This window comes from Hibiscus syriacus, unplaced genomic scaffold (genome assembly GCF_006381635.1).
Source record: "Hibiscus syriacus cultivar Baekdansim isolate YM2019G1 unplaced genomic scaffold, ASM638163v2 tig00117034_pilon, whole genome shotgun sequence".
In the NCBI taxonomy this organism is placed as follows: Eukaryota; Viridiplantae; Streptophyta; class Magnoliopsida; order Malvales; family Malvaceae; genus Hibiscus; species Hibiscus syriacus.
This window is the reverse complement of record NW_024063533.1, coordinates 13,071,365-13,089,985: the sequence shown is the minus strand read 5'-3', so window position 1 is coordinate 13,089,985 and position 18,621 is coordinate 13,071,365. Positions and strand designations below refer to the sequence as shown.

The 18,621-nt window shown below is 35.2% G+C and overlaps 2 pseudogenes; both read right to left on the bottom strand.

Annotated features, from left to right (window-relative positions):
• Nucleotides 1-810: 810 nt before the first annotated feature.
• LOC120196594 lies at nucleotides 811-1,446 on the bottom strand (annotated as a pseudogene).
• A 2,219-nt stretch (nucleotides 1,447-3,665) lies between these two features.
• Nucleotides 3,666-4,527, bottom strand: LOC120196565 (annotated as a pseudogene).
• Between the last annotated feature and the right edge of the window lie 14,094 nt (nucleotides 4,528-18,621).

The following is an 18,621-nucleotide window of genomic DNA, read 5'->3' as shown; positions in this document are numbered from 1 at the left end:
AGATAATACCACATCATCGTTGAAAAAAAATAAAATGTCTTGTTATTAGTTCTATTAATTTTTTTAATGGTGACTGATTAAAATGAAACAAAATTAAACATTAGGCACGATTTTGAAACATAAAATAGTTGAGTGACCAAAACGAAACAAAAGTTATATTTATGATATGACTTAATACAAAAATAAGTGTTTAAACTATACTCAAAGTTAATTTTATATGTCTAAATAATTTTTCATCAAAAGTAGGTGACTAATATTTCCGACGTTACACTTTTAGGTGTCTGCCGTTAAGCTCGACCATTAAGCGACACATGTCACTTAACGGCCGAATTTAACAGTATTGACGGTTCAAGCACCTAAAAGTGTAAAGTTGGAAATATTAGACACCTATTTTTAACGAAAAATTCTTTAGACACCTAAAGATAATTTTAAGTATAATTTGAATATTTATTTTTACATGAACCCTTATGGTATTAAACATATAGTTTACTCTATAATTTAATCTCAACTTTAAATATAATTTTAACACTTATTTTTACATTAAAACTTATGATATTAAACATATAGTTCACCCTATAATTTAATCCCATAATAAAACAAAGCTGAAAGTCTAAGCATTGTCTATTGAAGCAATGCGAACACTGTTTTTTGATAAGAAAAAAAAAGAACTTCATATTTCATATTTATATTCGTATCTTTACATTTGAAAACGGGATTCAAGACCAAACCACATGACAAAACTGACAAAAACTAGTCCTCTAAAGCAAACCATGATCACGACTAGTACTGGACAAACTCTTTCTTCTTCAATTTTCCAACTTTACTGCAAGTGTAACCAGCGGTCAGGCTGATCACTGCTTGGATGCAAACTGGTTAACCAAAGACAAAGCATTGCTGGTGACCTTAGCAACATTGAGGACACGAGCTCTAATGGAGTCCTTGACCTTACCATCCAAAGCCCTCCCTGCAAACCCATCAAAGAAAGTGTTCTTATCGGTCAGTGCAGCACTAACCCACGTCTCCACATTGCTAACATGCCACAAGAAATCTTGACCCTCGGCTTGCCCCATGTGCTTCAGCTCTTGCACCGATTTGCTCAGCCTGTCCACACCATCACTCATCTCCTCCATGCAATCTTTGATTGCTTCGTATTCCCTCTTCTTAAGCCCCCTGAATTTCTTCATTTTGGAGACGAATGCCTGGGTTGACCTGGCCCTCTCCAGACTCTCCGACATGGCCAGCTGGCGTGGGCTCTGCTGGATGGAAGGGGCAAACGCCGCAAGAGACTGGACACAAAGGGCTGAGTATTTGGTGGCACCGCATTAAGCCTTGATGAAGTTTGAGGCACGGAAGCTGGCGGCGATTGGAGATCTAGCCGAGCAAGCGATGCTTTCAAGGGAAAGGAAGATCAAAATAAAGGAGGATGTTGCCATTTTTCTTTGAGAGCGACGGAGGTTTATATTTATAGAGTGATTGGATTTTCTACTGCCAATAGCCAATGGCTCTGCTGGGTTAGGGGAACTCTATTTGATATAAAATAAATGTTTAAATTATATATTTTTATTTAGGAGTTTAAATAATTTTTAGTTAATTTAAATGTTAAACATTACAAACGTTATTATTTAAAATATTAAAAAATTCTGTTAAGTAATACATGTTGTATTCTAATAATTTTGAAAATTTTATTTTAAAAACTTAAAAATATAATTACATAAAAAACCTAATTTCTCTAAAATTTAAAAAAAAAATTTCTTTAAAATCTCAAAATCTTTAATCTTAAAGTATCAACCTCATCCGTCGATCAGATCGTCATCGTCATCTTCGATCGCCTACCCGCTGGTCGATGAGCCCTTACTGTGGATGATTCATCTTTCCTCAATCTCCTCAACTCTTAAATTTAAGTTCTTAGATATTTAAAATCTCATATATTCAAATCTATGTGTCCAATTGTTTGGATAGTGACAGTCGGCCAGGCATTTGATTTCCTATTTCTTCTTCAAGTAACAGATGTTAATCTGAGGTGTAACCGATCATTGGATTAATGCGAGGGACGAGAGAAGGGGCACGAGAATTAGTTTTTTTTTTACGAAGAACATTTGATTTTTTAAAATAAAATATAAATTTTCAAAAGAAATAAATGCAATGTTTGTTATTTAACAAATATTTTAGCATTAAATATATGTATCTATCGAATGAAAAAAAAATTAAGTATAATTTAAACAACTTTTTTATATTAAACCTTAAAAAATTGTGATAGAAGTATATTTGTCAATAAAAATCAGACACTCACCCTCCCTTCTCATTGCATTAAAATAAAAGGCATAATGTAAATAAATACTCTTAATATTTGATAATATTGTCAAATTTGTCCGTATTATTTTTTTTAACATTTGTCCCCAAACATTTCATTATAGGTCAAAAAGAACCTTCGTTGAATGGAAACTTTTAGTTAACTAACAGTCAACACATGATGCTGACCAAGCAAGAACACGTGGACACAGATGCTAAGGTGGCGTGTCCATATCATGATAGATTATGACGTGGCACTATCACGTCACATTTTTAAATAAAAATTAAAATATTATTCTTAATATTTATATATTTTTATTTAATATTTTCTATCTAAAAGATGATGACACGTGTCAACACCATATTGGTTTAAATTTAAACTGAACAAAACATGCTTTGTAGGGAATTGAACCAAGGTCAAATGCTTGATAATATATTCACCTAACCACCAAGCTAAATCTTTCATTTGGTTATATTTTGCATTACAAAATATTTGACATATACGTTATGTCTCTCACATATTTTAACAAATACCTTCTTCATCCCCTCTTCACATGCTTATTAACCGTTGGTGAATGCCTGCAGAAAAATTACACCAAAATAAATTTAACATCTATCAACAACAAACAAAAGTATCAGATAACTGATTAATTATAAATCTAACATGCTTCTGCTGGCTCCGTTCATCATCCCAGTGGAAATGGATGATGGTTTCGAAAGTGGAAAGCGCAAAGGCTTCAAGATTAAATTGTTCGGAGACCTATGGAAAAAAGAGCCAGAAATAAAACTTTGAGCCTCTGAAATACTTCCGAATTTCTTGTTTCTTACGGCATCTCATATAATTGTTTTGAAATGGTTGCTCATTGTTTCAGTTTTTGTTGATCATGTGTTTCTGTTGTTACAGCATGTCTGGCTGCCATATTTCATGCTCAGTAGGTAGTATTGCTCCTGCAAAGTTATGTAAAACCACCAAGGATGATGATCTTTATTATGTTCTGGTGGTATCGGGACACGTGTTACTTAAGGGGACATTTCTTGAAGCAACTTGTACAAGGTTCCATCCTATATGTTTTATTCCTTTTAAATTTGGCTATGTTTCATTTATGTTGCAGAGTCTTTTCATACATTCGAAAGATTATGTGGTATATTCGAATGCATATGGCCACATGTATATAATGGGAAACTGAAACTAAAGATCCATATAAAGTAAATACAAGCATTAGATATAAAACTAACAATTAACATCTGAAAATATGCTACTCAGGCAGAAACAACAAACAATACAGATTACTGCAATGTTATAGCATAAACAAAATGTGCCTAGAAACTTGCCTAGAAATGAACATGAACCATTCTCTACACCAAATAACCAACCTCTAAGAATATTGAGACTTGTGAAATTCCAACATCAATTTGGCTTGTTCCCTTACCAACTCATTCCTCTCCAAAAATAGCTCAAACTTAGCAACCCGCAATTTCCTCTATTTCTCCCATAAAGCAGCTCTCTTTTCTTCCCCATCCATATGCAATCCATGCTTCAAAATTTCATCTTCCAAACTGCCGACGCCAGATTTCTTATCGAACAAGCTAGCCGAACTCTTGGACGACTTGATATCAACCTCCATCAGTTCCCATTATCCACTTTCTCATCAGCTGAAGCAACCGACTCTGCTTTATTCGATGCCTTCTCGTTTCCTTTGCTTTTGCAGCAGAAGAATCGATATTTTTTACAATTCATTTTTTACCCCAAATCGTTTTGGACAATTCAAATACTTATTGTTCATGGGGTTTAGAAAACTTCTGATCCTCACCATCTTTGCTCCTCCTAGCATTGTTCTCAAACTTTTTCCTCAACCTCCTAACTTTATATCAAATGAGCTCTCGAAACATCAGCATGAATCGAATCCTTAACAAAATCATGAAAGGCATGCGTATCAGCAAATGGGTCAACCTTTTTTTTGGCCAAGATATCTAACAAACCTTTTAAAACAACAATTTCACCGTCATCACTAAAAAGTCGCTGGAAAAACTGTTTCTTTTCGTCTTCTTCGGCCTTCTTCACCTCTTCCTCAACAACATCGGTAGAATTGAACCCTTCATCGTCGGATTTCTTTTTGGAACGTTTTGATTCCTTAGGTTGTTCTTGCTCGGACACGCTAGGACGTTTCATTAAGAAGCAACCTTGACAGGAGAAGAGGAGGGATTGGATCTGGGTTTTTTTGGCCTTTGAAGTTCCATCCTAGAAAAGATGTTGAATTTTTTTGGTGCAATTTTTCTGCAGGAATTCACCAACGGTTAATAAGCATGTGAAGAGGGATGAAGAAGGTATTTGATAAAATGTGTGAGAGACATAACATATATATTAAATATTTTGTAATGTAAAAGATAACCAAATGCAAGATTTGACTTTGTGATTAGGTAAACATATTAGCAAGCATTTGGCCCAGGTTCAATTCCCCACAAAAGCATATTTTGTTTGGTTTAAATTTAAACCAATATGGTGTTAACACTTGTCATTATCTTATTGGACAGAAATATTAAATAAAAATATATAAATATTAAGAATAATATTTTAATTTTTTATTTAAAAATCTGACGTGGCAGTGCCACATTATCATCTATCATGATCTGGACACATCACATTAGCATATGGGTCCACGTGTTCTTGCTTGGTTAGCATCATGCATTGATCGTTAATTGACTAACGATTTTCATCTAACAAAGATTCTTTACGACCCATAATGAAACGTTTGAGGGTCTAATATTTCAAAAAAATATAGATAAAATTAATAATACTATCAAACTTTTGAGATATTTGTTTGCATTATGCCTAAAATAAAAAAGAGGCAGATCTAGCTATCGACTTTAAGAAAATAAAGTGTGAAACCGTGAATAGGTGGGGCCTCTACTACTATTGTATCATAAAATAATAATAGTGGTCTCAAAATATGAAAGACAAATTCAAATTATCAAAACAATTAGTAATTAAGAATTTATATTTCTAATAAGTAGAAGACGTAAAATTTTCTGTTAAGAGATGGATTTTTAAATTTAGTATAATATTAAAATTATCTTTCAATGTTACTTAAAATAGTTATTTTGTTATCTATTTTACTTTTAGATCATTTTGGTCCCTAACGTTTCATTTTAGGATAAAAAGACTCTTAAAATTTGACAGAATAATTACTTTGTTGCTTATTCTTTTTTCTAAAACATTTTAGCTTTCAACGTATTATTTAAGTTGAAAAAAACTCTCATTTTGGAGCTTTAATCATATGTTAAGTAATAATTTTCATCTATAGAGTGAGCTTTTTGTCCTAAAGTGAAACGTTGGGGACTAAAATATTTTAAGAAAAAAAGAATAGGGGCCATAATAACCATTTTGATAAACATTTAGGGCTATTTTTTCATTTTGTCTTTAAATTTTTTGAAATTTACGAACTTATAAATTTTAGGGGTAAAAACAAATTTTCAAAAGAAAATAGATAAAAAAATCTAAAAATATATAATAATTTTAAATATTTAAGGGACGATTACTCCCATCCAACCTTGTTGATTCATCCCTACTTCCAATATTATTATATTTAAATGTGAATGCATTTGGTGCTATGTTCATTATAGTAGTATGACGATTTTGTTTGGGTTGCGGAAGTGGCAATCCATAGCAAGCATTACGAGTAAAGTGTAGAGTTTTTTTTAGAATGGAAATATCTTATATTTCAATAGCATCATCAATTACAAGTTGCTTAATACTTTTAGGATCATCCAGGAAAACTCTAACCAGATTGTGGTTTGATAAAGCCCATTGAGCCAGCGTGTGAGCCACTCTGTTCGCTTCCCTACAAACATAGTTAACTTTGAAGGATTGATAGTCATCAAGAAGTGAACGAACCTCATTGAGCAACAATCCGATTGTAGATAGGTCTTGGGTCTTGTTCCTAAATCAATTTGACAATCTGTTCCCCACCAAAATAGCATCTCCTTCTATTAGCACATTGCTCCACCCATTCTCGACAGTTAGTCTAATTCCCTGGGTAAACGCAAAAGCTTCCGTGGATTCAGCCGAATTAGGATGATCAATCTGCTTGGTCATTCCTCCAAGGACCATTCCGTTCGAATCATGTGCCACGATGCCTACAGTAACTTTCTGGGATTCGTGACAAAATGCTCCGTCCACAATGATTTTGATCAATCCCTGCATCGGCTTACACCACTTACGAATTCGACGAGTAAGGGTCTCTCCGCTATGTCAATCAAATGGATTGGAAACCTGTTTAAACTCACCAAGAAGATTCCAAGCTTTTAATATGACATCTCTATCCGTTTGTAGCTCAACGTCATGGATCCATTTATTCCTACGGTTCCAAACATTCCAAAGCAACGTAAGGAATAAATCAAATCCTTCTCGGTTAAGCTTGGGGAACATGGATGTAAACCAATCAAAGCAGGAAGTCCCTTCCCAATCAACAATATCTTGGGGGAGTCCCGAAAGACTGAGGATAGATTTTGACTTAGGGTAATCCTTAACCGCGTGAAGAGCCAATTCCACCAATACATTACAAAGGCTACAAATACCATCCCCAAGTCTGGCCTGCTTAAGTTTTTCCCCCGTAGGAAGAGCTTCGTGATAAAGTCTTCAGCCAAAGATTCTTTTCTTTGGGAGAACATTTTTCTTAGCAATATCATTCCAAATTTTCTCCGAGACCATAGTCGGCTATTTTGAATCTTTAACCAATTATAGCCTAACTTGGCCGAGTAGGAACCTGAGCTATGATGGAACTAAAGGATTTTGTCACCATGTGTGGGTACAATCAACGTCTTCAGTACCTGAGTTGCATCTTCCGTTGACAGCACCATTTAGACTTTATTCACATCCCATCTGGGACAACCAAGAAGCATAAAATCTGCCACCTTAACTGGATCAACGTTACTTTCCATGTATCTTCCATTCCACCGAATAGACTTTGAGTCCCTCTATTTGTCCAGGAACATCCGATTCGAGCTGTTAATCCCCAATCTCCGGAAAAGACCTTCTAATAGTGCATCCTTAGCCTTGAGAATGCTCACCCATACATAAGAGTATATGTCCCCAAGTTTGGCTTCAAGAAAATTTGACAGAGGGAAGTACTTGGCCTTGAGGACTTTGAATGCCAGTGAGTCCTCGTCATGAATGAGTCTCCACACTTGATTGCCCAGAAGGGCAATGTTGAACAACTTTAGGTCCCTAAAACCCATCCCCCCAAATCTTTTAGACTAGCAAACCTTATCCCAATCAAGCATAGCCCAACCTCTGGATTCTTACTTTCCCGACCATCAATACAATCTTGCTTGGATCTTAATATCCTCAATAACACCTTCCGACAACAGGTAGCAGGACATGGCATACGCTGGGAGCGCTTGAACGACCGACTTGATAAAAATTTCACGGCCTCCGAAGGAAAGAAGTGTCTTGGTCCACCCTTGAATTCTTTTAACAATCGTATCTTTGATGAAATTGGAGGCTCATCTCTTACCTTTTCCCACTACAAGTTACAAACCAAAGTAATTTCTTGGATCCGAGCCTCCGCTACTCCCAGTGAATTAAGGAACACCGTACGATCATATACTAGGTGTTGGGGCTAAAATAGATGTTAGATTTCTTGAAATTAACCTTCTGTCCTGACGCCCTTTCGTATTTCAGTAGGATGCTTTTAATTTTCCTCAGTTCCTCCATAGAGTTATTCACAAATAGGATACTATTATCAGCATAGAGGAGATAAGAGATTCTAGGTCCTCTAAAGCTAGTCCGAATGCCTTTGATATCATTTCTCCTTTGTACCTCAAGTAGCAACGCTGAGAGTCCATGTGTATAAAAAAAGGAACAGATATGGGAACAAGGGGGTCACCCTACCGGAGTCCCCTTTCCGGCTTGAAATGATCGGGCAAAGAACTATTAATCTTAATTTGGAAGGAAACAGAGCTAATGCAATTACGGATGAGGTTAACAAATAAGTCATTAAACCCCATTCTAATCATAACATTCAGCACAAAATCCCATTAAACCCTATCATATGCTTTTTCCATATCTAACTTAATAGTCGCCCCCTTGTTGGGACTATTTTTAGAACCTTTAAGATAATAAATTAGCTCATGAGCAACTAGAAAGTTATCCGAGATACGCATACCTGGAGCAAAAGCATACAGGTTTTTAGCAATGTATTTTGACATCAAAGGTTTTAAATAATTTGCAATGAATTTCGAGACCACTTTATAGACAACCGAGCAAAGGCTAATCAGTCGAAAAATTTTCATTGATTTTGGACTGTTGATTTTGGGAACGAGCACTATTATAGTTCGATTAACATCAGCAAAGTTCATACTACCATTTAACAAATCAAGATAAACATTAACAAAATCATGTCCAATAATATTCCAAAAACAACGGTAGAAGGTACCGGACAGACCATCAATACCAGGGGCTTTAGAAGGGTTTACTTGCGAAAAGGCATGGATGCCTTCCTCGGAGGTGAAGTTGCGGTAGAGCAATTCGTTGTCCCAGCAATCAATGACCTGCAGAATCTCCTCATCGGGCTCAATACCTGAAGACTGGAAGAGAGAGGTGAAGTATCTTGTGGCCACATCGAAGATGCCCTCTAACTAGACACACCAAACTCCTTCCTTGCTCTCGATACCTTCTATCCAATTTTTCTTTCTCCTTCCATTGGCTCTCGCATGGAAGAAGGTAGTGTTCTTGTCTCCGTCCCGCAACCAAGCAACCCTTGATCTCTGCAGCCAATAAGCCTCATCCTTGTCGATAATCTCTTTAAGTTCATCCATGGTTTCAAAACACTGCTCGCAAACAAGGTCCAAAACCGGAGCCGAATCCAATTGAAGAATTTGATCTCTAAGTTGCCTTTCATCTCTCTTCGCCTGCGACTGTCTCATCCTTTGCCACCTTCTGAGTTTATCTCCTGATTTCTTAATCTTGCACAAGAAAGAATCGTCTCAGGTCTCCCAAATCGATCTGACAATGTCTGCACATTGCTCCTCTTTCGCCCAACTAACATCGAACTTGAAGTAATCTGCTCTACGTGGTCACGAGGGAGAAAATCTTTCCAAGCACAAAAAAGGAGCACAATGGTCCGAGTAAGAGGTCGGGACTGCAATGACTAAGCAATCGGGAAACATAAGCCACTAAGCATTAGTGGCCACAAATATGTCGATGCGTTCTTTAACAGAAGTTCGATCCTTGGTTCCACCCGACCAAGTAAACCATCATTCTCTAGCCCGGATGTCCCATAAATCCGCATCCCGAAGACAATATTGAAAATCATTCATGTGAACATTAGCTGGTCTTCTTCCCCCTCCTTCTCTGAAGCATACAAGATCTCATTGAAATCCCCTCCCATACATCATGGGAGTGAAGAAGATGAAGTAAGATTTGCAATAGTTTCCCAGTTCCTTCTTTTATCCGCCCAAGCACTCCGTCTGTAAAACCTCATGAACCTAAAAAGTTACTCTTTACATATAACCTCCACATCAATGTGAAGATTCGAAAAGCTTCTCAACGAGACGGTTAATCCTTTCTTCCATAGCAGTAGCAGCCCAACACAATCATCCGATCGGTCTACCAAAAAATATCCATGCATCTGAGTAGTGAGTGTGATCGACTCCACCTTATTTTTCTTAATCTTAGTTTCTGACACAAAGACCAATAGAGGGTTCTTATTGGAGATGAGTCTCCGCAGCTCCTGAACTATTGATGGGTTCTCAAGCCCTCGACAGTTACAACATAACACGATCATAGAGATTGGCGGGGTTGTACCTCAGCCTTCACCATAAGAAACACATCCCCCGGTTGCTCACTCACCGGCTCGCTAGGGTCCTCTTCCTCGCTAGTTCCAGCACGTGAGTTCATCGTGGACATGGTGATATTCTAATTCTGCCTTAGAGTTTTCTTGTACTTCTTTTTTCCTTTGTCATTGTCTCCACCCTTGCATTTGCCTGAACTTGAAGAGCCAACTTCTGGTCGAACGCTCGGATTAGGATTATGACGATTTTCCTCTTCTCTTGTCAAGTCTCGAACGATACATACATATGGTGGCACACTGTCAGAATTAGTAGAGTTAATCTTATCATCGGGGTTAGGGTTAGACGACTAGAGAAGGTCTCTTCCTGGGATCCAAGGTCGGCCACAAGCATTCCTTTGAAGACTTCTCGAAGCTGGACTATTTTCTATACGAGAGAGAGAGTTGTTGGATAAGTCACTATTGATACACACCACCCCTTTCCGCCTTGTGCGGCTGCTCTCCTCCGTAGATCTTGTTAACGCCATACGGATCCATTCCCCGTATTGAAGTGGTTGTTGGAGCTGTACTGAGTAACTCGGGCACTCGGTAAGAACATGGCCAATGATGTCGCACCAATGGCAAAATGAAGGGAGGCACTCATACTTGAGAAGACACCTCCTTGGCTGGCCATTCGCCATTTTCCCCATCTTGAAACATCTTCTTAGTGGTTTGGTGTTATCTATTTCCACTCTAACCTGAAGATAGTCTCCCATTCTCCCTTCACCCGACCGCATGTCGACCGCTATAGTTTTGTCCGAGTTTGTTGCCGACTTTGATGGCCAAAACCTTGCGCATGAGCCATAAAGGGAGCTTATGGATGCTTACCCAAATGGCTAGAGGCACGAAATCATACTCCTCTAAGCTAAGCGTTGGGTCGTAGTGCGCCAAGGCCAACACATTACCATCAAAACTCCATGGTGTCCTCCTCATGATAGCCATCTTATCATCCAAGGTGTTGAACTTAAAAAGGAACATGTTTGTCCGAAACATCCTAGAGTCCTCCAACCTTCTGCTTCCCCAAATAGACCAAAACACTTTCAAAACAACTTTACAATAAACTTTCTTGTATCCAATTAACTTAGCCACAACCCAACGATCCATAACCACTAGATCTTCTTCACTAATGAATCTTGGAGTTTCAATTTCCTCTGATTTCTCCTCCGTGAAATTAAGTTATTGCATGAGATAGGCTACTTCTTCCGACATCTTGACTCCGACAGTAAAGAATGTGAGAAAGTAAATGGGGTTGGTTATGTGACCGAGCAAAAGAGCAAATTGTAACAATGTGTCGCAAATGGCTGAAGCACTTGGGGAGATAGTCTTTTGTTTCCCCTTTGTAGTGTCAATTTCCCTAATTTTCCCTATTTTCCAAAGCCTCTTTTGGCCCACTTCCCCAACCACTTGAAATGTTCTATCAGCACTAGACAATCTCGGTTTCCCACAGCGCTGACCAAAACTGCCATCTTCTCTTACCCATCGGGTAATGTCCAACATCGTACTCTTATTTCCTTATTTTTGAAATCTTTCACTGCCCCATATGTTGTATCATACACTGCCAGTGCAGTGGGAGAAATGCCTGGCGCGCATTTACTTAACTGACACCTTTTGTCTGTAATATTCCCTTTTTAACACCCATTGACTAATATTTCCCGAAGTAGCACCCTTTGGCTGACGTGGCACAAAGGCGCATTCCTGGGGACACGCTTTCACGGGATTCTGATGACTCGGATGCCACGTGTGGAAGGCGCATCCCCGGGGACGCGCTTTCCATTAAATGTCATAAATGCCCCCATCCGTTTTTCCCCAACTACCCCTCCTCATCCCCTATATAAACTCCCTCAACCCTACCTCATTCTTCACACCAAAATCATCTTCTCCTCTCTTATATAACTCAAATTCTCCAACTATTTGAGTTTTAAATTTCTTATTAGTGGTAAGAAATTTATTTTTAAGTTAGTATTTTTTTAAATAGTTTTATATTTTATAGTAATATAATTATATAAATATTATTTTTTATTAAAATAAGATTTATATAATTATTATTTAGTTAAATTTATTAATTAATTATATTTTGTACTAATTATATTTTTTTTGTCTACAGTTATAATGGAAAGTGAAATGTTGCTGCGATTGGATGCTGACCATATCTCCATACATTTATAATATTTATTATAAAAAATTAATTATTAATTTTAAAATATTATAATAATTCTACATTCTAAGTAGAGAAAAAATATTAAATTAAACAAATTAAAAGTAAGTCTAAATTGATAAAATATGTAACTATTGAATATTAAATATGTAATTATACTAATTTTATTAACTTATGCATCAATATTTTCTTTAAATATTGATAACAAATGACTAGATTGATAACATTTAAATAATTAATTAATAAAATTAATAGATCGATAATAAAAAAAATAATAGATATATAACAATACGTGTAATATTATAATTTCATACATTTAAAAAATACATTCGATAATTCTTAAATTATAATCGAAACACTTTACATAACATATTAATTATTTATAATAATAATAAAAATAAAATCTTTATTATTAAAAGAAATACCAGCGTGACATCTGACTCAGCAAAACCCAAATGGAGGGCGTGTCCCCGGAGATGCGCCTTCCACACGTGGCATCTGAGTTATCAGAATCCCGTGAAATCACATCCCCGAAAATACGCCTTTACGCCACGTCAGCCGAAAAGTTATTACTTCAAAAAATATTAGTTAACAAGTGTTAAAAAAAATATTACAGATAAAAGATATCAGTTAAGTAAATGCGCCAAATACCTGCTTCCACCTCGATATATCAACTGTCCCCGAAAATATCTCCCTTCATCTCTTGTGTACGAATAACCGTTACGAACTGATTCTGCCAGTGAAGTAACAATGACACCCCCGATGCAACACCACTTTACATTCTTGTGTAAATCTGTCATTCCTCATTAATATATCCGAATGTTGGACCTTACCAAACTTCCTTCCTCAAGAGCCGTATTAAGTTTACACTTTCCGTACCAAGTTTGACTTTTGATAGCTGTGCCATATCTTACCCAATAATCTTTACCGTGGAACTTATAGGATTTTTTGATCCATCTTTGGAGCCCGTGCTTTTATCTTCTCTCATTAGTCCTCGATCAACACTCCCTCTTTCACGGTGTGTTCTTTGATTTCTTGAAGGATTGCCTCTAGTATATAGTATGAAATTTTTCCTTTTTATCGCAATACCTCGATCCATACTCCTATTTTCCTCTTTTTCCTGCCATTTAGCGGTCCAAGAAATATCTCTCCATATCTAACCACCTTTTTTTACTTTTTTTCCTTGAGGTATTTTACCATACTTGGTCCCGTGCATCCTTTTTTTACTGTAACCAGCTCTTCATTTTTAATCCTAAAAGGGAACAAAACAGCAGCCCGAATTTCGATACCTTTCTTCAACTTTCTTCTATGGTACATATTCAATTTGCACGATCTTCCATGGTACATATTCGATTTGCATGATCTTTTCTTGGAACTCGTGAACCTTTCTTCTTTCCCCTTACCTCGATCAAATACCTCAACACTTTTTCAGCACGGAATCTTCTTTCCCCCTAGGCCGTTTACATACCTGTAACAACAATTGTGGAACCAAAGAAGGGAACTAAAACATAGGGTGTGAAAATAAAGTAAAATAATATAATTGGCAAATGGTGTAGAGTTGATTGAAACCAAAATTGCAATTGTGGAACCAAAGAAGGGAACTAAAACATAGGGTGTGAAAATAAAGTAAAACAATATAATTGGCAAATAGCCTAACCTAGTTTGAAACCAAATGGAAGGGTAAATAATTACACATGAGACATTTTGTCTTATCTTTCTCTATTTTGGGCAACCTAATTTTATGGTCATTTTTTACGAAAGTTCTACTGTGAGTCGGTTAAAATACGGTTAAAAAACGACGTGACTGGTTAAATAAATGACCAGTTAAAATCGATACCAGAAATATTATTTGTGTTGGTAATAATAATGGTAATAATCGGGAATGTTAACGTTGTATGTAAAATGCGCAAAAAATATTGACTTTAACATAAGCGGTTAATTACTAGAAACATTATAAAAAATAATAACATATTAGGTAGTGCTTAAGTAACTTAATAGGTAGCGCCTTTTAAAGCTGATGGGGACTTGGAAATCCGAAGATAACAAAATAAGTAAATTACTTAATTTGCTATCAGTACTATCAACATATTAGGTAACGCCTAAAATGTTATCAAAGTTTAAGCTGATGGAGCCTTAGAAATCTGACGATAACATAATCGGTTAATTACTTGATTTGTTATTAACCATAATAACATATTAGGTAGCGCTTATGTAACATAATAGGATAATTACTTAATTTGTTATCAGTATTATCAACATTTGAGGTAATGTATAAAATGTTACCAAAGTTTAAACTGATGGAGCCTTAGAAATCCGACGATAGCGTAACCGATTAATTACTTGATTTGTTATCCCTTTATCAATATATTAGGTAGCGCTTATGTAATGTAATAGGTAGCGCCTTTTTAAAGCTAATAGGGCCTTAGAAATTTGACAATGACAAAATAGGTTAATTACTTAATTTGTTGTCAGTATTATCAACATATTAGGTAACGCCTGAAATGTTACCAAAGTTTAAGTTGATGGAGCCTTAGAAATTCGACGAAAACATAACCGGTTAATTACTTGATTTGTAATCAACCTTTATCAACATATTAGGTAGTGCTTATGTAACGTAATAGGTAGCGCCTTTTAAAAGCTGATGGGGCCTTAGAAATCTGACGATAATAAAATAGGTTAATTACTTAATTTGTTATCAATATTATCAACATATTAGGTAACGCCTAAAATGTTACTAATGTTTAATCTGATGGAGCTTTAGAAATCGGACGATAACATAACCAGTTAATTACTTGATTTTTTTATCAACCTTTATCAACATATTGTCGTGTACATTGTTTACGCATATTATCATGATACCGATTGACTTTTATCGTTTTCATTGGAAATTAATCTATTACTTTAAAGTAATAGGTTTTGAAATTATAAGTGTGGAAAATATATACATACATATATATGTATGTATGTATGATACATTTTACGTGCAAATTGTTTGAGTCTTTATGCGGAATTAAAGTATCGAGATCGATATAACAAAGTATTGATACGATGTGTTTACGCTATTATTATTATACCAGTATACTTTTACCGTATACATTGTAAATTTACCTATTACTTCTACAATGCTCTTTATATATGGGTTATCAAAATGTTGGATTTACACATAAAGACATCTTCAATGCACTTCAAAGATGTAAAGCAAAGGAAATCGTCATTGGGGATGTCAATGCACTAATTGCTTACTTCAAACTGGTACTTGGAGTGTCGATACTTAGAATTTCGAAATCTATTACTTTAAAGTAATAGGTAAATTAATAATGTAAACAGATAAGTTCATTCTTTCTCAGAATTGCTCCATGTTTTATACAACTACGAGCCCTTTCCATATGTTCGCTTGTATCACGTACTTGAAGCTTGCCAAACAGTTTATAGAATAGAATCTCCCGCAAGTCGTGGCCGAAATTAGTTTTGTTGTTGGGATTATCTAGGTTAATCATGTTGACTGCATATCCAATAAAACCCCATTGCAGGGTTTAAATGGTAAGCTAGGAATTGGTAAGAAAAGCTTTCTTTAAGGGTTTAGGGATTCAAACCCTCCCAGGTAAGGATTGCATTATTGAACATCACATAGAATAGTTGTATTCAGTTCTTGAAGAATTGTTCTTCATTGCTTATAAGAATAGTTGTAATGATATCTATTCACTTTTGCAAACCAATAAGAATCATGCATGCAATACCCTATATCCTCGAGGCAGACAACAAGAAATCTGCCATTTAAAGATTTAACAAGAGCGGTAGCTTCTGCTCTGCATGAAGACCGAACCTAGAATCAACTTCACCATTATGCCCATACTATTGAAGATAACCAACTGAATGAAGGGATTTGCACACAACCGCAAGCATTTTATGGGAAACCCATACATCTCTGTTGTAGGATTTTAGCAGAGTACTTGGGGTTTCCCGTAAAATACTCATGGTTGTGTGCAAATCCTATCATTTAGCAGGTTTTTTTAGTAGTATAGGCATAATGGTGAAGTTGATTCTAGGTTCGGTCTTTATGCAGAGCAGAAGCTACCGCTCTTGGTAAATCTTTAAGTGGCAGTTTTTTTGCCGCCTTGAGGATATAGGATACTGCATGCATGATACTTATTGGTTTGGAAAAGTTAATGGAGATTATTACAACTATTCTTATATATGTTGAAGAACAATTCTTCAAGAACTGAATACAATTATTCTATGTAATGTTCAATCATGCAGTCCTTACCTGGGAGAGGTTAAGTCCCTAAACCTTAAAAAAAAGTTTATCTTACTAATTTCTAGCTTACCATTTGGATCCTTCCCTCCGAGTTTTATTTGCTATGCAGTCAACATGATTACAACTTCCTGCATCATTTGGCATTCAATCATATTGTCAAGATTTGAAATTTTTAATCAATTAAAAGTTCTTAAATACTTTAATTCAATTATCATTTCAACAAAAATTACACAAATACATTGATACTTACTAGAAGTACATATATCAACCTAGTGTTTTCTTTCGATTTTCTTTAATGTTGATACTCTCGGGCTCCATTTTAATGTCACCATCTTCGTGAACAACGATTGCACTTTCTACCTATAATGTGTCCTAAATGTTTCTTTACTTTGAAAACCCCAAACTAAAATCCTAACCCCTATTTATGAATAATGTAATACTGAAAAACTAGGGTTTCATCAACATACATTTCGATTCGATTGCATCAACAAACAAATAACTACACTTTAAAAAATGCCTTGCTACTATTTCACAACAACTAATCTCTAAAACTACGACCATTTTTATCTATTTTTATGGTTTAGGGTTTCCTTTGATATGTTAACCGGTTATGTTATTTATATTTAATCGATATCATTACCCTTACCGAAGTCTCAATATTTTTGTGTAAGGTATCGATACTTTTGAGACATTTCATTTTGTCAATTCTTTTCAATTCCTAAAGTATCGGTACTATGATACATATACTTATAACAATATCGATACCGTCAACATATCCGGTAGCACTTTACCGGTTTTGTCATATTGAAATTGGTTTTTTCAAATTTCAACCTGTTATATTGTCATGTATCGATACATTTGTCTAAGGTATCCATACTTTATAGGTGCTATTATTGCAATTCTTTTAAATTCCTAAAGTACCGATACTTTGGTTCATATACTTATAAAAATATCAATACAAATTTCAACCATTCTGGTTTCTCTTTTCCAGTTTTGTCAAACTAAAATCGGGTTTTTCATTTCTTTTCAGTTCTTAAAGTACTGATACTATGATACATATACTTATAAAAGTATCGATAGCTTCAACATATTCGATACTATGCTTGAGATATTTTAATCGGATATGTTATTTATATTTAATTGATTTTTTCAAATTTTAACCGTTTTGTCAAATTCGTTACATGTATAAAAGTATCGATACTTATATAGACATTATTGATACTTGTATTTATGCCTATTATTAATATACCGGTAGATATTAACCGTGTACATTGTAAATTTACCTATAACTTAAAAGTAATAGGTTTAAAAATTGTTGATAAGCATAGTAGACTAAAATTATCGATACCTATACAAAATGAATCGGTGCTTGCTATTTACGCCTATAATCATTAAAATGGTAGACTTTTACAGTTTACATTGTAAATTTACCTAAAACTTTTAAGTAATCAATTTTGAAATTCCTCGTATTGATCATTTATACATGTGTATCGATACTTTTTTCGTGCAAATTGTTTGAGATACATATTGGAATTAAAGTATCGATACTAGAATAATAAGTATCAATACTTTATATTTACGCCTATTATCATTAAACCAGTAGATTTAACCCGTTTACATTGTAAATTTACCTATTACTGTAAAGAAATAGGTTTTGAAATTCTATATATCAAAACTTTGTTGTCGATATTATAAAAATTGATACTTTAATAATGTGTATCGATACATTTTCACAGAGATTGTTGTATAAACATACTGAAATTTGGAGTAGGTGTATAATACTTTAATAACTAGTATTGATATTTCAAAAATCCTCAAATATAAAATATAGATACGTGTAGTATGAGTATCGATACAGAAAAGTAAGTATGGATATAAAATCCTGACCAATCAACCAACAATGCTTCGAAGATCAAATGTTGTGATATATTCGGAGTAATCAACCAACATGAAACGTGAGGGAAATCCCGACCATCATAATTTTGAGGAACAAGCTGGAAGATTGGATATGTGAAGTATGCCTTCCGGATAGTATCCATTTCATCCAGCTCATGAAGATAGGATAACTGTAAACCAAAACCATCTAAGAGAAACAT